General features: G+C 34.4%; 1 protein-coding gene and 1 long non-coding RNA gene across 2 annotated transcripts in view; one reads left to right on the top strand and one right to left on the bottom strand.

Moving 5' to 3' along the window:
• The first annotated feature begins 8219 nt into the window (after positions 1 to 8219).
• The window catches only part of LOC143252330 (A-type potassium channel modulatory protein KCNIP1-like), a 69846-nt gene continuing 63115 nt past the window's right edge, over positions 8220 to 14950 (top strand). The window contains exon 1 of the mRNA XM_076504297.1: positions 8220 to 8643. The gene's annotated coding sequence lies outside the window, so the exon portion shown is untranslated. The remainder of the gene's footprint in view (positions 8644 to 14950) is intronic.
• LOC143252331 (uncharacterized) overlaps positions 14134 to 14950 on the bottom strand; it is a 47848-nt gene continuing 47031 nt past the window's right edge. The window contains exon 4 of the long non-coding RNA XR_013028932.1: positions 14134 to 14471. This is a non-coding gene — a long non-coding RNA (uncharacterized LOC143252331). The remainder of the gene's footprint in view (positions 14472 to 14950) is intronic.

The raw sequence follows: 14950 nt of genomic DNA, 5'->3' as shown, positions 1-14950 counted from the left end.
ATCGTTTTCGGAGTGTAAAAATGAGAGCTATATTAACACCTCTTCATAGTTACATTTTGGTTTTTAGTCACAATGTACAAAAATTTAAATAAAATTTAAGTTTGGTATAATTTATAGGTAGAACTCCGGATTTCGGAACTGGCGAACCAGGTTCGAATTCGTAAGGTGCCATGAGATATTCTCCCGTACTACTTCTAGCTGTGACTGTGTTACAAGACTGACAGTCAAATGGTTGGTTGGTTTGGTGTTCCATGGCGCAAAGCAACTAGGCTATCTGCGCCAGTGACAGTCGGTCCTTTAGCGTAGATTGTGGGTGATAAGTAATTGGTGACTGGCTGTCTTCCCCTTCTGGTTAGTAATTTAAAATTGGGAACGGCGGTAGACAGTCTTAGTAGTTATACCGTAAATAAAAAACACATATACAAATTACACTAAATATATTTTGACAGCTAGTACATTTTTTATGGTATATTGAGTTTGTAATTTATAATTTGTACCGTACTTACGTTCCTTTTTTTAAATTCACGGCTTTATTAAATAACTGCTCTATAATTTAAAAGTTTTGTTATTCATTGTATCATTCATGCTACACATAACTGTTATGTATTCACCTTTAGTGTTTTCTTTTTTTTAAACTGCTCAAAACGTCAAAGCTTCCAGTCACAATATGCCGCAAAATCCACAATTTTACCTGTGGAGACGTGATTATGACAGCCTATCCCATTATACTGTCGTCGCATACATGGCAGATGTTGCTAACAGGTTTCATTTCCCCTAATTAGTCCGCCATTAGGGAGGGTTATGCTTAAACCTTGTGGATGTTTGGCCTAATATTTAGCCATGTTCAGGTTAAATATACCTAATACAAGAGCCCTTTATATCTAATCACTGCTAACAAGATCTAGAGAAAAATCATAGAGCTGATATGGAGGGAAAAATGTTTTTTTTTTTTTTTGTTTTTTGAATTTCGCACAAAGCTACTCGAGGGCTATCTGCGCTAACCATCCCTAATATAGCAGTGTAAGACTAGAGGGAAAGCAGCTAGTCATCACCACCCACCGCCAACTCTTGGGCTACTCGTTTACCAACGAATAGTAGGATTAACAATCACTTTATAACGCACCCACGGCTGAAAGGGCGAGCATGTTTGGTGCGACGGGGACTCAAACCCGCGACCTTCGGATTACGAGTCGAGCGCCTTAACCACTTGGCCATGCCGGATCTATACACTTGATATGATTTTAGTTCTTAGGTTTTGGCACTTTAATTCTATTTAAATAAAAAGTTCACGTCCCATTTCTTTATACCTCATACAAATCTCAGAATACAGACATTTCAGAACTGAAACTGTAAAAATAAGTATCGCAAAGAAGGAGGACTCGAGCTACAATAATGTCTCCAATTTTGGAAGTTTTCTTGTATTTATTGTTTTAATGTGAAATTTACTCATTAATTACAAACCAATGAACTAGCCACAAAGCCTCACAAGAAGTATATTCAGATTTAATGCACCTGTAAATGTCCCAGTTATACCAGCAAATAGATTGAAACTTCGGTGTTCTTGATTGCTTTCTGGTTTATACACAGATTAGTAAAACTGTATGTCCGAGAACGTTTATTTTATTTGGCACTGCAGCACCTGCTCTATCAACAAGTGTAATTAACTCGTAGAAAGTATCTTTACGTAAACTAAATTTTACGTCAAGGAAGGAACACATTAAACAGATCCTTAACTAGACCATGGAGAACGTGGAACCTTCAACGAGTCAGGTATAATGATATGAAAAAAGGTTAACAGTGATATACCAGTACATTTACAATGTTAATTGTGCCTTCAAACATTTATTTCTACAATGCTGAACAATTTATCTTTAATAGACTCTTCTAATAGTTTTAAAAATATATCTTCCCTTGGAAATGAATAAAAATAAGTAGTGAAGAAAAAACCAAATACCTCATCCCAAGATCAAATAAAAAACTGCAATACTTTATCAATTGCAACCCACGTTTGGAGCTCCGAAAGTTCATTAGAAAACACTCAAAATGTTCCCAGCAGGTCACTTTAGTTCAAACAGACCCACCTGTCAAATTTGTCAAATTTTTGCCCTGCTAGAGCTGCCCCAGTCAACTGTAAGTGCTGTTATTGTGAAGTGAAAACGTCTAGGAGCAACAACGGCTCAGCCACAAAGCGGTAGGCCACACAAGCTCAAAGAACTGGACTGCCTAGTGCTGAAGCGCGTAGCGCGTAAAATCGTCTGCCCACAGTTACATCACTCATTACTGAATTCCAAATTGCCTCTGGAAAATAGCTTCATGAAATGGGTTTCCATGGCCAAGCAGCCACACACAAACCTAAGATCATCATGCGCAATGCCAATTTCGTATGGAGTGGTGTAAAGCACACCGCCATTGGACTCTGGAGCAGTGGAAACGCTTATCTGGAGTAATGAATTACGCTTCACTATCTGGCAGTGTGACGGATGAATTTGAATTTGGCGGATGCCAGAAGAATGCTACTTGCCTGAATGTATAGTGCCAACTGTAAAGTTTTGTGGAGGAGGAATAATGGTCTGGGGCTGTTTTTCATGGTTTGAGCGAAGCTCCTTAGTTCCAGTGAAGGGAAATCTTCATTCTACAGTATACATTGACATTCTAGGGAATTGTGTACTTCTAACTTTGAGGCAACAGTTTCGGAAAGGCCCTTTTTTTTGCTTCAGCATGACAATGCCCTCGTGCACAAATTGAGGTTCGTAAAGATATGGTTTGCCGAGGTTGGTGTGGAAGAACTTATCTGGCCTGCACCAATCCCTGACCTCAACCCCATCGAACACCTTTGGGATGAATTGGAACACCGACTGCGAGCCAGGCCTTCTCGCCCGACATCAGTGCCCGACCTCACTAATGCTATTGTGGTTGAATAGGAGGGAATCCCTGCAGCCACGTTCCACAATCTAGTGAAAAGCCTTCCCAGAATAGTGGAGGCTGTTCTAGCAGCAAAGGGGGAACCAACTCCATATTAATGCCTATGGTTTTGGAATGAGATGTTCAACCAGCACATATGGGTGTGATGGTCGGGTGTCCACATACTCTTGGCCATGTAATGTATATATATACATGTATATTGAGGATGGGCGAGTGAGAGTATGCTGTATTCATTCACCACTTAAGACAACACAGACCTGAAAGCCTCACGTAATATCCCCTTACCTTAATGACAAGTTTAGAAATTCATGAATGTCTAACTCCCTTCCCTAGTTTCATGTTAGATTCTTTTGAACACATGCACTCTTTTGTTAACAAATAATCCGACGTAGCTTTGCTATAAGAAAACACACATTCTCTTTTGTAGCCTGCTGTGACTTGATATAAATATGTCATCTTTTCTAGAGATGTACTATTCAAGGATTATCTATTTTGCTGAAAAGAAAATTTTGCTTAAAATGGCTGTAGTAATAGTAGATTCTAAATCAGTAAGTTGGTGAGTTTTAGGTCTAGTGTTCTTGTTTCAACAACTTTCTAATGGACAGAATCTTAACTCGAGCTAGCTGACAAAGAAGTTTGAATAATTAAGGCCTGACTATTTGGTTGAAAAACTGTTTTTAGGCGTAGAAAATGTAAAGGTTAATCTAACCAATATGACAGTACTCTTCCAAAATATTGCTTGCAATTATTTAAGTAAACGCTATCTTATACACTTAAAGGTAAAATACTAGAAAATATAACAACTTGTTTGTTAAATGACAATTAGGGCCAATTGAGTAGGGTTTTTGACTAGACCATGTCAGCACAAGTTGAAATGTTATGAACAGAGCACATAATTCTTCTCGTGATTCATGGCATACGCAAATTTTATTGAAGTCACGACATGCAAATTGCAACGTTAAACATCTTTTATCTGACGTCATTCTTGTGTCTACCGATTGACTGAGAGACTGCTGTACGATGACGAGAGAGGTTAAAACAGGTTATCCCTCCAGAAGGCGTTCAGCTCCCTTCCAGGGAAAATAAAAATTAAGATAAACAAACCCTTCTGTAGTTTCCGACATAATCTAGTAAAATGGCCGAACTTCCTTCTGATTGGAAAGTCGTGTTCACTACATTGAATATCAACTTCCAATACATTGTAACTAAATTATATCATATGAATGCAGAAACACCTAAAGAACTAGTGTCTCCAATAAAATATTGCTATTTTAAAATACAAAAGTCTGGAACAATATTTGCATTTTAAATATTTTATCAACTAAATTCTAGATGGACATATTTGCTTAGTGAAGCTATTACTATACCTCTCCCCTTTGTTTCGTCAGTTCATTGTAAATGACATTCAAATCAAGTCAGTGATTCAATAGTCTTTTACAAAAACCGACCTAATATGTCATACACAAAAAAGACACACAGAGAGAGAATAAATATCAAGCGTTTTAATTGGATAAGTTACAGTATGTATATATCAAACCTCTTCAGGTGTAAAACAATAGTTAATCATAGGAAATCAAATAATAAGCTCGTTTCGTGTAACTCTAGCCATATTACTTTACGGGAAGGAAATTTTACATTTCTTTTGTTTATTTCCTTTATGTATTGTCAGTGTTACACGGAATAGTTTTGGTTTCCAGTGGTTTCTCGCTAGTTGTAATATAAATTTAATATTCAAGTTAAATCGATAGCAATTGTTTATTATAAAGTTGATTCCAAGCTTAGAACATATTGGTATCAAGCATGATAAGCAGACATCCGCCACATGGGTGAGATAGAAATTAGAATAAATACATAAATAAAATATATATCAACATAGTTACACACTGCAATACTAAATCTAAGATTTAAGAAAATAACTAAATTTATATTTTTATACGGCTTAACTTAAAATTGAATGAATTGAACAATGTGAAGGAATGAATTGATTCAGATAGACAAAAGCAAAAGGAAACAACCACACACAGTTTAACAATAAATCCTTCTAAATAAGACGGAATATAACGAAAGATGAAAATAAACAATACATTCAAAATCAGCTACAACGTTTCGCTACACTCCCGACCATACTGTGTATATTTTTACACAGGTAAATATTATATAAAACGTGGATCACTCTGACTTGGAGTCACTAAGAAGACATCTAAGGACTTCTGTTGATTAACGTACATTCTAGGGTTTTGGTCTTCTTCGACTTTGGCTAAAGCTAATCTGACTAAGAGCAGGTAACTCTGGAAGAACTTGTTTCAGCTCTTAGTTCATCACTTGTCCAACTATCCTGCTCTGTTAATATCACAGCTCAAGCTTCTGTCCATCTAACGAGAGGCGTGTTAAAAGCACTAATGATTTCCTGGATGAAACAGGACATGGGATTTCGGGTGATGCTTAGCCATATTCCTGGCTTTAGCCAAAGTTTAAGTATTAGAAGATGCTAAAAAGTGTCGTCTCCACCCTTTGAAAGTCACTGAGCTCTTCAGTACGACCCATTCTACTGCCAGTGTTTGTCTATGGAGATTGCATGGCTGTACGCTTGATTTTATGCACCTGTTAGCAATGAGTGTGGCTGAAATAGCCGAACCCACTAATTAGAAGGGGTGTCCACATACTTTTAGCCATGTAGTGTATATATATATCGGGAATCCTACAGAAAGCTGCAAAATACATCAATTCGGTTTTACATATTTCTCCCATTATTTATGCTGATTTGTATAATTTGAAGCTTTGATTCTGTAAGTCAAATATCACCATGGTACAATTGCAAAAGGCCCTCCATATTTTGTGACATACTCTAGCTATTTGTATCAGTGTTGTTCTAAGGCCGATATTTTAAATATATCTATGTTTCAGTAAGAACCCTTCCAATTTACTTTCACTCCTTAAATCGAATTAATTATTAATATTTTTTTTCAAATAAATGTGTTTTTTTCTTTGTTTAATATGTTTGCTTCTGTACAATAATCTCCAGCGATAAGTCTTAAAACGTATAATACTAAAAATTGGGTTGTGAAATTTTACAAACAAATCTACACAATATAGCGATAGCTGAAGTTACCAAGGCCTAAACATACATATAGTAGTAATATCTTTAGTCTGTTGTATGTTTGTATAACTACTTCACAAAGTGTGGATGGATCTTCACCAAATTTGGAATTTGGTATTCATTCTATCAATGGGGAGATGCATACAAATTTTCAGTTTTGTATTCTGCAGTTTTATGAATGTTTTTTACGTTTTTTTATCGGTAATTTACCCCCTGTTCATAGATCTCCAACAAATTTAGCATGAAGGTTTGTTAGGTCAATGCGGAGACACGCAAACCTTGCTGTTTCATATTTTGTACTTTGCACTTTCCGTGAGCATTTTTTTTTTTACAATTACACAACTTTTCATTTCCTAAGATAATCTTTCATCAATCAGGAATTTATAAAACTTTCCGTCCAGAGGATGGCCACTCTAGCTAGTAATTAATTAACCTAGTAATGCAGTTTTCTTAGCAGCACAATTCATACCATTTAAACCACGATTTCTTTTTTAGTTGATAGACTAGCTATTCTTGGGACATAGATCTTTAAACAACTATAATGTATATTTTTCATTTATTTAGAAGCAGTAAAACTATTGTATTAAAATCCTTTTCATTTCTTTTCCTTTATCAGTTTCATTCTGATAGTTTAGAGTGATAATACTTACCCGAAGAGACCGTCATCAGAGAAAACAAAACACAACGCCATGATAAAAATTGGAATATAACTCAAGTTTTTAATACATTTTTCTTTTCTGTTTTCTTTTGCCTTTTTCATTTTTTTCTTTCTCTGATTTTATTGTTTAAGATTTCTGCATCGTTATTTTTCATTCTTGTTTATTTCTGAATTGTGTGTTTAAGAATAGGATGAAGAAGAATTATAGCCATAATAATGATCTATAAAACAAACACTTAGCTTATAACCGGATGTACACATAATTACATAATGTTATAATAATGATCTATAAAACAAACACTTAGCTTATAACCGGATTACACATAATTACATAATGTTATAATAATGATCTATAAAACAAACACTTAGCTTATAACCGGATGTACACATAATTACATAATGTTATAATAATGATCTATAAAACAAACACTTAGATTATAACCGGATGTACACATAATTACATAATGTTATAATAATGATCTATAAAACAAACACTTAACTTATAACCGGATGTACACATAATTACATAATGTTATAATAATGATCTATAAAACAAACACTTAGCTTATAACCGGATGTACACATAATTACATAATGTTATAATAATGATCTATAAAACAAACACTTAGCTTATAACCGGATGTACACATAATTACATAATGTTATAACAATGATATGTAAAACAAACACTTGGCTTATAACCGGATGTACACATAATTACATAATGTTGTAATAATGATCTATAAAACAAACACTTAGCTTATAACCGGATGTACACATAATTACATAATGTTGTAATAATGATGTTTAAAATGAACATTTAGTTTAAAAACAGTTATATACACAATCACATAATGTTATAATGGTGATCTATAAAGCAAACACTTGATAGAACCAGTTATGTACACAATCACATAATTTGCAATAATAATATATAAAACAAACGCTTACCTTAGAACCAGATACATACACAGTCACATAATGTTTTAATAACGATATATAAAACAAATATTTAGTTTATAACCAGATACATACACAATTGCATAAAAAATTCAAATCGAAAATTCCAAAAACAAAAATACAACAACAAAAATTTGATAAAACTTCAGCACAAACATTAAGCAGTTCTGGATATTCATAAACTTTACGCAGCTGCTAATACGTCATACAGAATACTAGGGTTAGAAATCTCTCGGTGGGACTTTTATGTATCGAAAGGACTTGAATTGTTTAATAATGTGACGTGAATTTAGTGAATGATTTTAGAGCACTTGTATCTTGAAGCTGACGTCACTACTAAGCTAACAGATACTCTAGTGTGCTGCTTGGCTTATAAAGTATTTATAATAAAGTCATTATGCAATACAATGACTTATCATTTTAAGCAGAACATCCATCTGATGTACTAACCTAGTGCATATATGTATATATACATCGAGCAAAGTCATTGATTGGTGCACAGAACAATCACTGGCACGTCATGCGCCGGAGACGAACAACTACTAGCTGCTATTTCTTTAATCGTCGCGTGTTGGACCTACTTTACAGTTGAGCCATGCGAGTCGCAAGAGAGAAACTGGTTTTTATAGGTGTCTCTACTTCAGCCAGCAGCAACAAGTACCGTTTCTTTATTTTTATTCTATTCTGTAGTATTAACCAGTGTATATATTCAGCGATCTTTTAAATTTCCTAAGAACGTAAACAGTTGTTTAATGTTTCTAAAAGAAAATATCACTCGGATGATTTCCAATGATGTCGTGTGAAGCCTCCCTGAAACTTAAAAAACGCCCTTGACATCAGTATCATAAGATGCTCGAAACTGATTTAACTTTCTGATGTGGCAGAGGGCGTTGTGATTATATTGTTGGAGAATCGTTAATTATTCAACTTCGACCGTAATGTTTTGAACGTAATAGAGCTCGCTTGTCTGGAAGAGAAAAAGAAAAAAACCTCTATAATTTCTCAGGTGAGTCAAGTGTTACTGCAGAGATGTTATATAACTACACGATCAGTCTCGTGGCTTTAGAAGAGTCAATCAACACAAATATATGTTTTTACAAGACTCATTTAATACATAAATATGTTTTACAAGACTCATTCAACACATAAATATAGTTTTACCGGATTTATTCAACACATAAATATAGTTTTACCGGATTTATTCAACACATAAATATAGTTTTACCGGATTTATTCAACACATAAATATGGTTTTGCAAGTTTCAGTCAAGACAGTATTGTTTTTCAAGACTCAAACAGGGTATAGGAGTGGTATTACAAGATTCCATCAAAACATAGTGGGTTTTTATTCATCTAACTGATTTGCTCAGTATAGCCCATATTCGTTAGTTTCCACGGTCAATGGAACCTAATAGAACAGAGGGCACGTGCATATCGACTATACATGGCACTAAGTTTTCACGCAATACTTTTGTAAAAAACGAGTTTCTATATACATGTTTTTTCTACTGTTAAGAGCATATAATATCACTATAATTTACTGAGAACACAAAATCCTATACTGGGAATTCAAATAATTTGTTTATATTGGGAAAATGAAAAGAGTAATTTAACAAATGTTTTTGTTACATTATTTTGGCGTGAAAAGTGAATATGTTAACGTTTTTCACTATTCTGTTTCATTTTACATTTTTCTTTTCTCATTTTTTCTGCTTCATTGTTGTGTTAACTTTTCTCAATTTTTTGCTTCATTGTTGCGCTAACATTGCTTAATATTGTGTTTCATTGTTGTATTAACAGCGCTCAGTATTTTACTTCATTGTTACGTTAACATTTTTCGATTCTCTGCTTCATTGTTTTGTTAACATTTCTCAGTTTTCTGCTTCATCGTGGTGTTAACATTTCCCAGTTTTCTGCTTCATTATTGTGTTAACTTTATCGAGTGTTGTGCTTCATTGTTGTATTAAGATTTTTTAATATTTTGTTATATTAACATTTTTCACCATTCTGTTTCGTTGTTGTGTTATCCTAACTGACTTTAGGAATAAATCTCATTTGTATTCTTAAGAAAAACCAGGACTTTCTGGAGAAGTAACTTTACACGTGGGTTTCTTTTCTTCGAAAGTAAACTATTTACAAAAATACTGACACAACACACCACCAAGACCAAATAAACAAAGAAAGTTTCATAAACCAAACTTTTCCTAAAATAAATGAAGAATGATAGTTTTACACGTGAAACATTATTAAAGAAATTTAAATCAACTTGCAACATTTCACAGTATTTGCTACTTTTATTGAGAACTACAAACTGTTCTTTAGTTTTACCAGTTTCTAAAATGTTTAATTTTATTAAGTACGATAGAGTTATGACAGGATGACTGGAGATTTTGTATTTTACATTACTATCAGACGTATAAAATTGAAAAAGTAATAGGTTACCTTTTCACTTGTTCTGCACTTAATTGTGCATATACACTGCTGGCCAAAATCTTAAGGTTAATGAACATAAAGAAAAAATATGCATTTTACGTTGTTAGACTCAACCACTTATTTGAGTAGAGCTACAAAAGATGAAAATGAGAAAAGGGAAAATAAAAATAAAAAACTTTTTAGCATTTAACAGGAAAAATGTGAACACTATGAAATTAGCCTAAATACTAGCTGGTCAAAAGTTTAAGACCATACTGAAACGAAGCGTTAATCGGCAAACACATAACGAAATTTAGTCATTTGTGTTCAAGCATTAGTATTGTCAACATCTCCTGTGTTACATTGGTTAAAAACATGGCAAAGGCTAAAAAGTTGGCAGAGTTTGAACATGGCAGAATTGTTGAGCTACAAAAGCGAGGTCTCTCTCAACGTGCCATCACTGGTGAGATTGGGCGTAGTAAAGCTGTTGTTGCAAATTTCTTAAAAGACACTAAGTGATACGAAACGAGAATTTCAAGTGGTCGGCCCAAGAAAATTTTGCCGGCGTTGAGCAGAAGGATTCAACGAGTTGTCCGGCAAGACACCAGCCGATCGTCGTACCAGATTAAGGCCCTAACGGATGCAGAAGGCAGTTCAAGAACAATAAGACGGCATCTACGAGAGAAAGGCTTTAAAAACCGTAAACATCTTCAAAGGCCACGCCTCCTTCCACACCACGAAACAGCTCGGTTAAACTTTGCTGAAAAGCACCAAGCACGGGACGTAGAAAAGTGAACGAAGGTTTTGTTCTCTGATGAGAACAAAATTAACCTGAACAGTCCAGATGGCTTTCAACGTTACTGGCACGAAAAAGATATCCCACCGGATACATTTTCTACACGACACAGTGGAGGAGGTTTCATCATGATCTGGGATGTTTTCTCCTTCCATGGAACAATGGAGCTTCAGGTTATACAGGGGCGTCAAATAGCAGCTGGCTATATTGGCTTGTTAGAGAGAGCATCCTTATTAACTGAAGGCCCTCGTTTGTTTGGAAATGACTGGATCTTTCAGCAGGACAACGCTGCAATCCACAATGCTCGCAGGACAAAGCACTTTTTCATGGCGAATAACGTGATTCTTTTGGACCATCCAGCGTGTTTGCCCGAACTGAACCCCATTGAAAGTGTTTGTGGGTGGATGGCAAGGGAAGTCTATAGAAATGAACACAGTGCATATTCCAAACAGTGCATGATCTTCGTGAAGCCATCTTCACCACTTGGAATAACATTCCAACTAGCCTTCTGCAAACGCTTATATCGACCATGCCAAAGTGAATGTTCGAAGATATTCGCAATGACGACCATGCAACTCACTACTGAGACCTCTTGTTGGGCATTTCCTACCCTGTTTAGGACTTCTGTTTGGTATGGTCTTAAACTTTTGACCAGCTAATATTTAGGCTAATTTCACAGTGTTCACATTTTCCCTATTAAATGCAAAAAATGGTTTTAATTTTTTATTTTCCCTTTTCTTATTTTCATCTTTCGAAGCTCTACTCAAATAAGTGGTTGAGTCTAACAACGCAAAATGCATATTTTTTCTTTATATTCATTGGCCTTAAGATTTTGGCCAACAGTGTATTTATGAATGTTATGACGTCCAACGTGTTACGTTTATTCCTAGTTTACCTAAAACTTTATATTTCTCCTAGTGTAAAGGTCTTTTTAATATGTCGGTAATAGTCAAACAATGACTTCAATATCTTATAACCATTCTGTTGTAGAGTCAATCTGTCGTTTTACAGCGGCGCTGCTGTGATGTTCGTAAATGAAAACCTACATACAGCACAGCTGTGATGTGCATATGTGAAGACTAACATATCTATAATTCTTATCTCAGGTGTATCTAAATTTCTACATTTATGATCTAGGTTGATAGAAACCTACTTTTGTTTGTTCCTGCTTGTGATTGGAAAATCCATCTCTTATCGGTTCTTACCATGGTAAATTTATTCAACAGGATATCTAAGAATTCTGGAAAAACTTTTGAAAAATCACATCGGAAAAAGCAGATTGAAATAAAGACATGTGGAAAGTAGTGTGATAAAATAATATTACATTAGATGCTCACCTGTTTGACTTTCCTGTGGGAATACAGCGCTGCACTGAACCTTTGTTATGATGGTTTGACGAGACAAGAGCAACCTTGTAAACACGATATCGTCATGATATTTATCTTAAAGTCTGCAGATTTTCTACACCTAATTATTCTATGTCTTTTACCTCCAAATAGCATATTCCTGCCTCTGCAGGTGTTGTGGGGCTTGCTTCAAGGATTTTTCAAAAGCTCTTATCTGAACTGATGGTTCCTTACGTGTGGCCCCTTAGTGAATATAGCTCTGGTGTTGCTTTATAGTAAAACGTTTTCTTTTTAAGTTAAAGTTCTAAAAGTAATGTTAAAGGTAAAGTTTTAAAGGGGAGAATGACATTTAGAATCTGAAGAAAAAGTTGAAGTAACAGTTCCACACCCCATGAAGCATGCGTACACAATTATTTGTTTTCCCTTGTTGACATACATCATGTCACGACTTTTGAATTTGTTCAAAATATTCATTCAAACCATAAACTGTTATATCCTCTAATTCCACAAGGGTAAATCATGGCCATGTATTAAATTTCTTTTACTACCAACCTGAACTTTATCTGACAGGCAGATCCACGTTTTTTATCAGTTTTAATCTCAGAGCCTTTATATTTCAGTTCTATATGTGCTTCTATATCACACTGTTCTTTTGATAAATGTATGATTGAAAACCGCCAGTGAAGGGAACGTAAAGCTTAAGTAGTCAAATAGAATTATAGCTGTAGATAAAAGCTTTAAAATATTACACGTCAAATTCGAATGATAATTTAGCACAAATATAATGACAAGCAAGATAGACGTTTATGACTTGATATAGCCTGACTGAATCGTAATACCTAAGATGGTTACCATTAAAATGTTGAAATATATTAATCAAAGTGCATTTGCTTTCGAAACGGTGGTAACAAAAACAATAACAACATTGTATTTATTAACAAATCTGATAATATATGTCAGTTCGCATCGTGATAGATGGAACCATTGACAAATAAGGGCTGATAACTGTAAACCAATTTGTGTATTGTATATTAACTTCTACAGCACGGAAAGAAGAAGCAATCGCTTTGAACTTTACAGACACTAATTTCTTCACTCTACTCAGCACTAGATTCGATCCACTGTTTTATCAATTAGAATTTCTGAATTACGTGTATTACTTTCTGTAGAAGTTCATTGTGGTCATCTTCATTAAAGGCAAGGGCAAAGTGCGCAATCCACCCTCTTTTACAGTGCCTTTAAAGTCGGCACTATATATTTGATGTAAAAACTATCACTTATTCATTTCACACTCGTTGTGTATTTAGCGACAATTCATATTTGCGAAGAGTGAACACCAGGTATATAAATATGTTTAAAAACTGCAGTTATGCATTTCGGAGATTATAGAGGTTTGCCAATTGCAATATGCAAATTATACGATGGAAAAGCAATTCTATTAGTTACATAAACACCACATTGCCCTATGATTTGTCGGTCAGTGTTCGACTGGTGTCGTTACTTCACATATATATCTTGAGAACAAATGCTTTGGTAACACATCTGATATTTTGTGTACAACAGACTTATATATTTTGTTAATAGCTTGCTAAATTTTGTATAGAAAAAATAATAAATCCAAAACTATAATCGATATTCCTTTTAAAAAGTTGTGTTAATTTGCTTACTTTAAGAAATGTTCAAATATATTACAATTTCTCTTCTTCCACGTTGTGTCTTATCATGAAAAATCCACAGTAAACCCATGGAAAAAAAACGTACAAAGAAACAGCTTTATTTGTTAAAATCTGCGTTATTCTACCTGTATATAAATTCAAAATAACGTACTTTTTATATTCAATGTATTTTGTAAGAAAAATATGTGGTAATATAATTATATTTCTTTTATTTTAACCTAAGAAACGAATGTTATTTATCAAATTATTACTTAATTAGTCACGTCTTCACAACAGCTAAAGGCAGTTTATTACTGTTGAATCATTTACATTTGTATCGTAGCTTCACGATCAATGGCAGGCTTCATGTGAATATCAATTGCCTCAGACAAAGACGAGAAAAACTTGAGATTTAAGAACACCCAAGCTTCACAAAACTTAAAAACACCTTTAACACCCTTCACTAAGACTACACATCAGACACACCTGTACAGGCACCATAAAACATAAACTTACTCAAACTAATAACTCCTAGTGCAGTGGTAAGTCTACGGATTTACAACGCTAAAATCAGAGGTTCGGTTCCCCTCGGTGGGCTCAGCAGATAGCCCGATGTGGCTTTGCTCTAAGAAAACACCCATAATAACAACATTAAATCAGTGGTAAGCAGAATTATTAATCCTAACTTAAAACATATCATAACACTCAATACCCAATCAACTTCACTGGGGAATATCAAAACATGTTAAGCGTATCGTTCACTGGTGAGCTTAGGATATAAGTTCATTTTCTGTTTTAGTTATAGATAAAATAATGATAATTTCAGTCCTAATTGAACCTGTGGCATTTCGGGAAATATTACGTAATACATTCTTTAGCACACAAACATATGTTTATATCTGGTTGTCAATAACACAATTTAGTCAATTACAAAGTAATAGTGCTAGTTAGAATCAACACAGTCAAAATATAATTAGAATACATAAATAATCACTCAGTTTAATATCAACTTTAAAGTGTGGAATAATTATTAAAGCTAAATTTGGATGTATTCAATCTTAACAAGCAATAGATTATCCTTCGACCATTTCACAGTAGTCAGTA

The sequence above is a fragment of the Tachypleus tridentatus genome, chromosome 6, assembly GCF_004210375.1.
Source record: "Tachypleus tridentatus isolate NWPU-2018 chromosome 6, ASM421037v1, whole genome shotgun sequence".
In the NCBI taxonomy this organism is placed as follows: Eukaryota; Metazoa; Arthropoda; class Merostomata; order Xiphosura; family Limulidae; genus Tachypleus; species Tachypleus tridentatus.
Note: the sequence above shows the minus strand (reverse complement) of the source record. Positions and strands in the feature narration are given on the sequence as shown.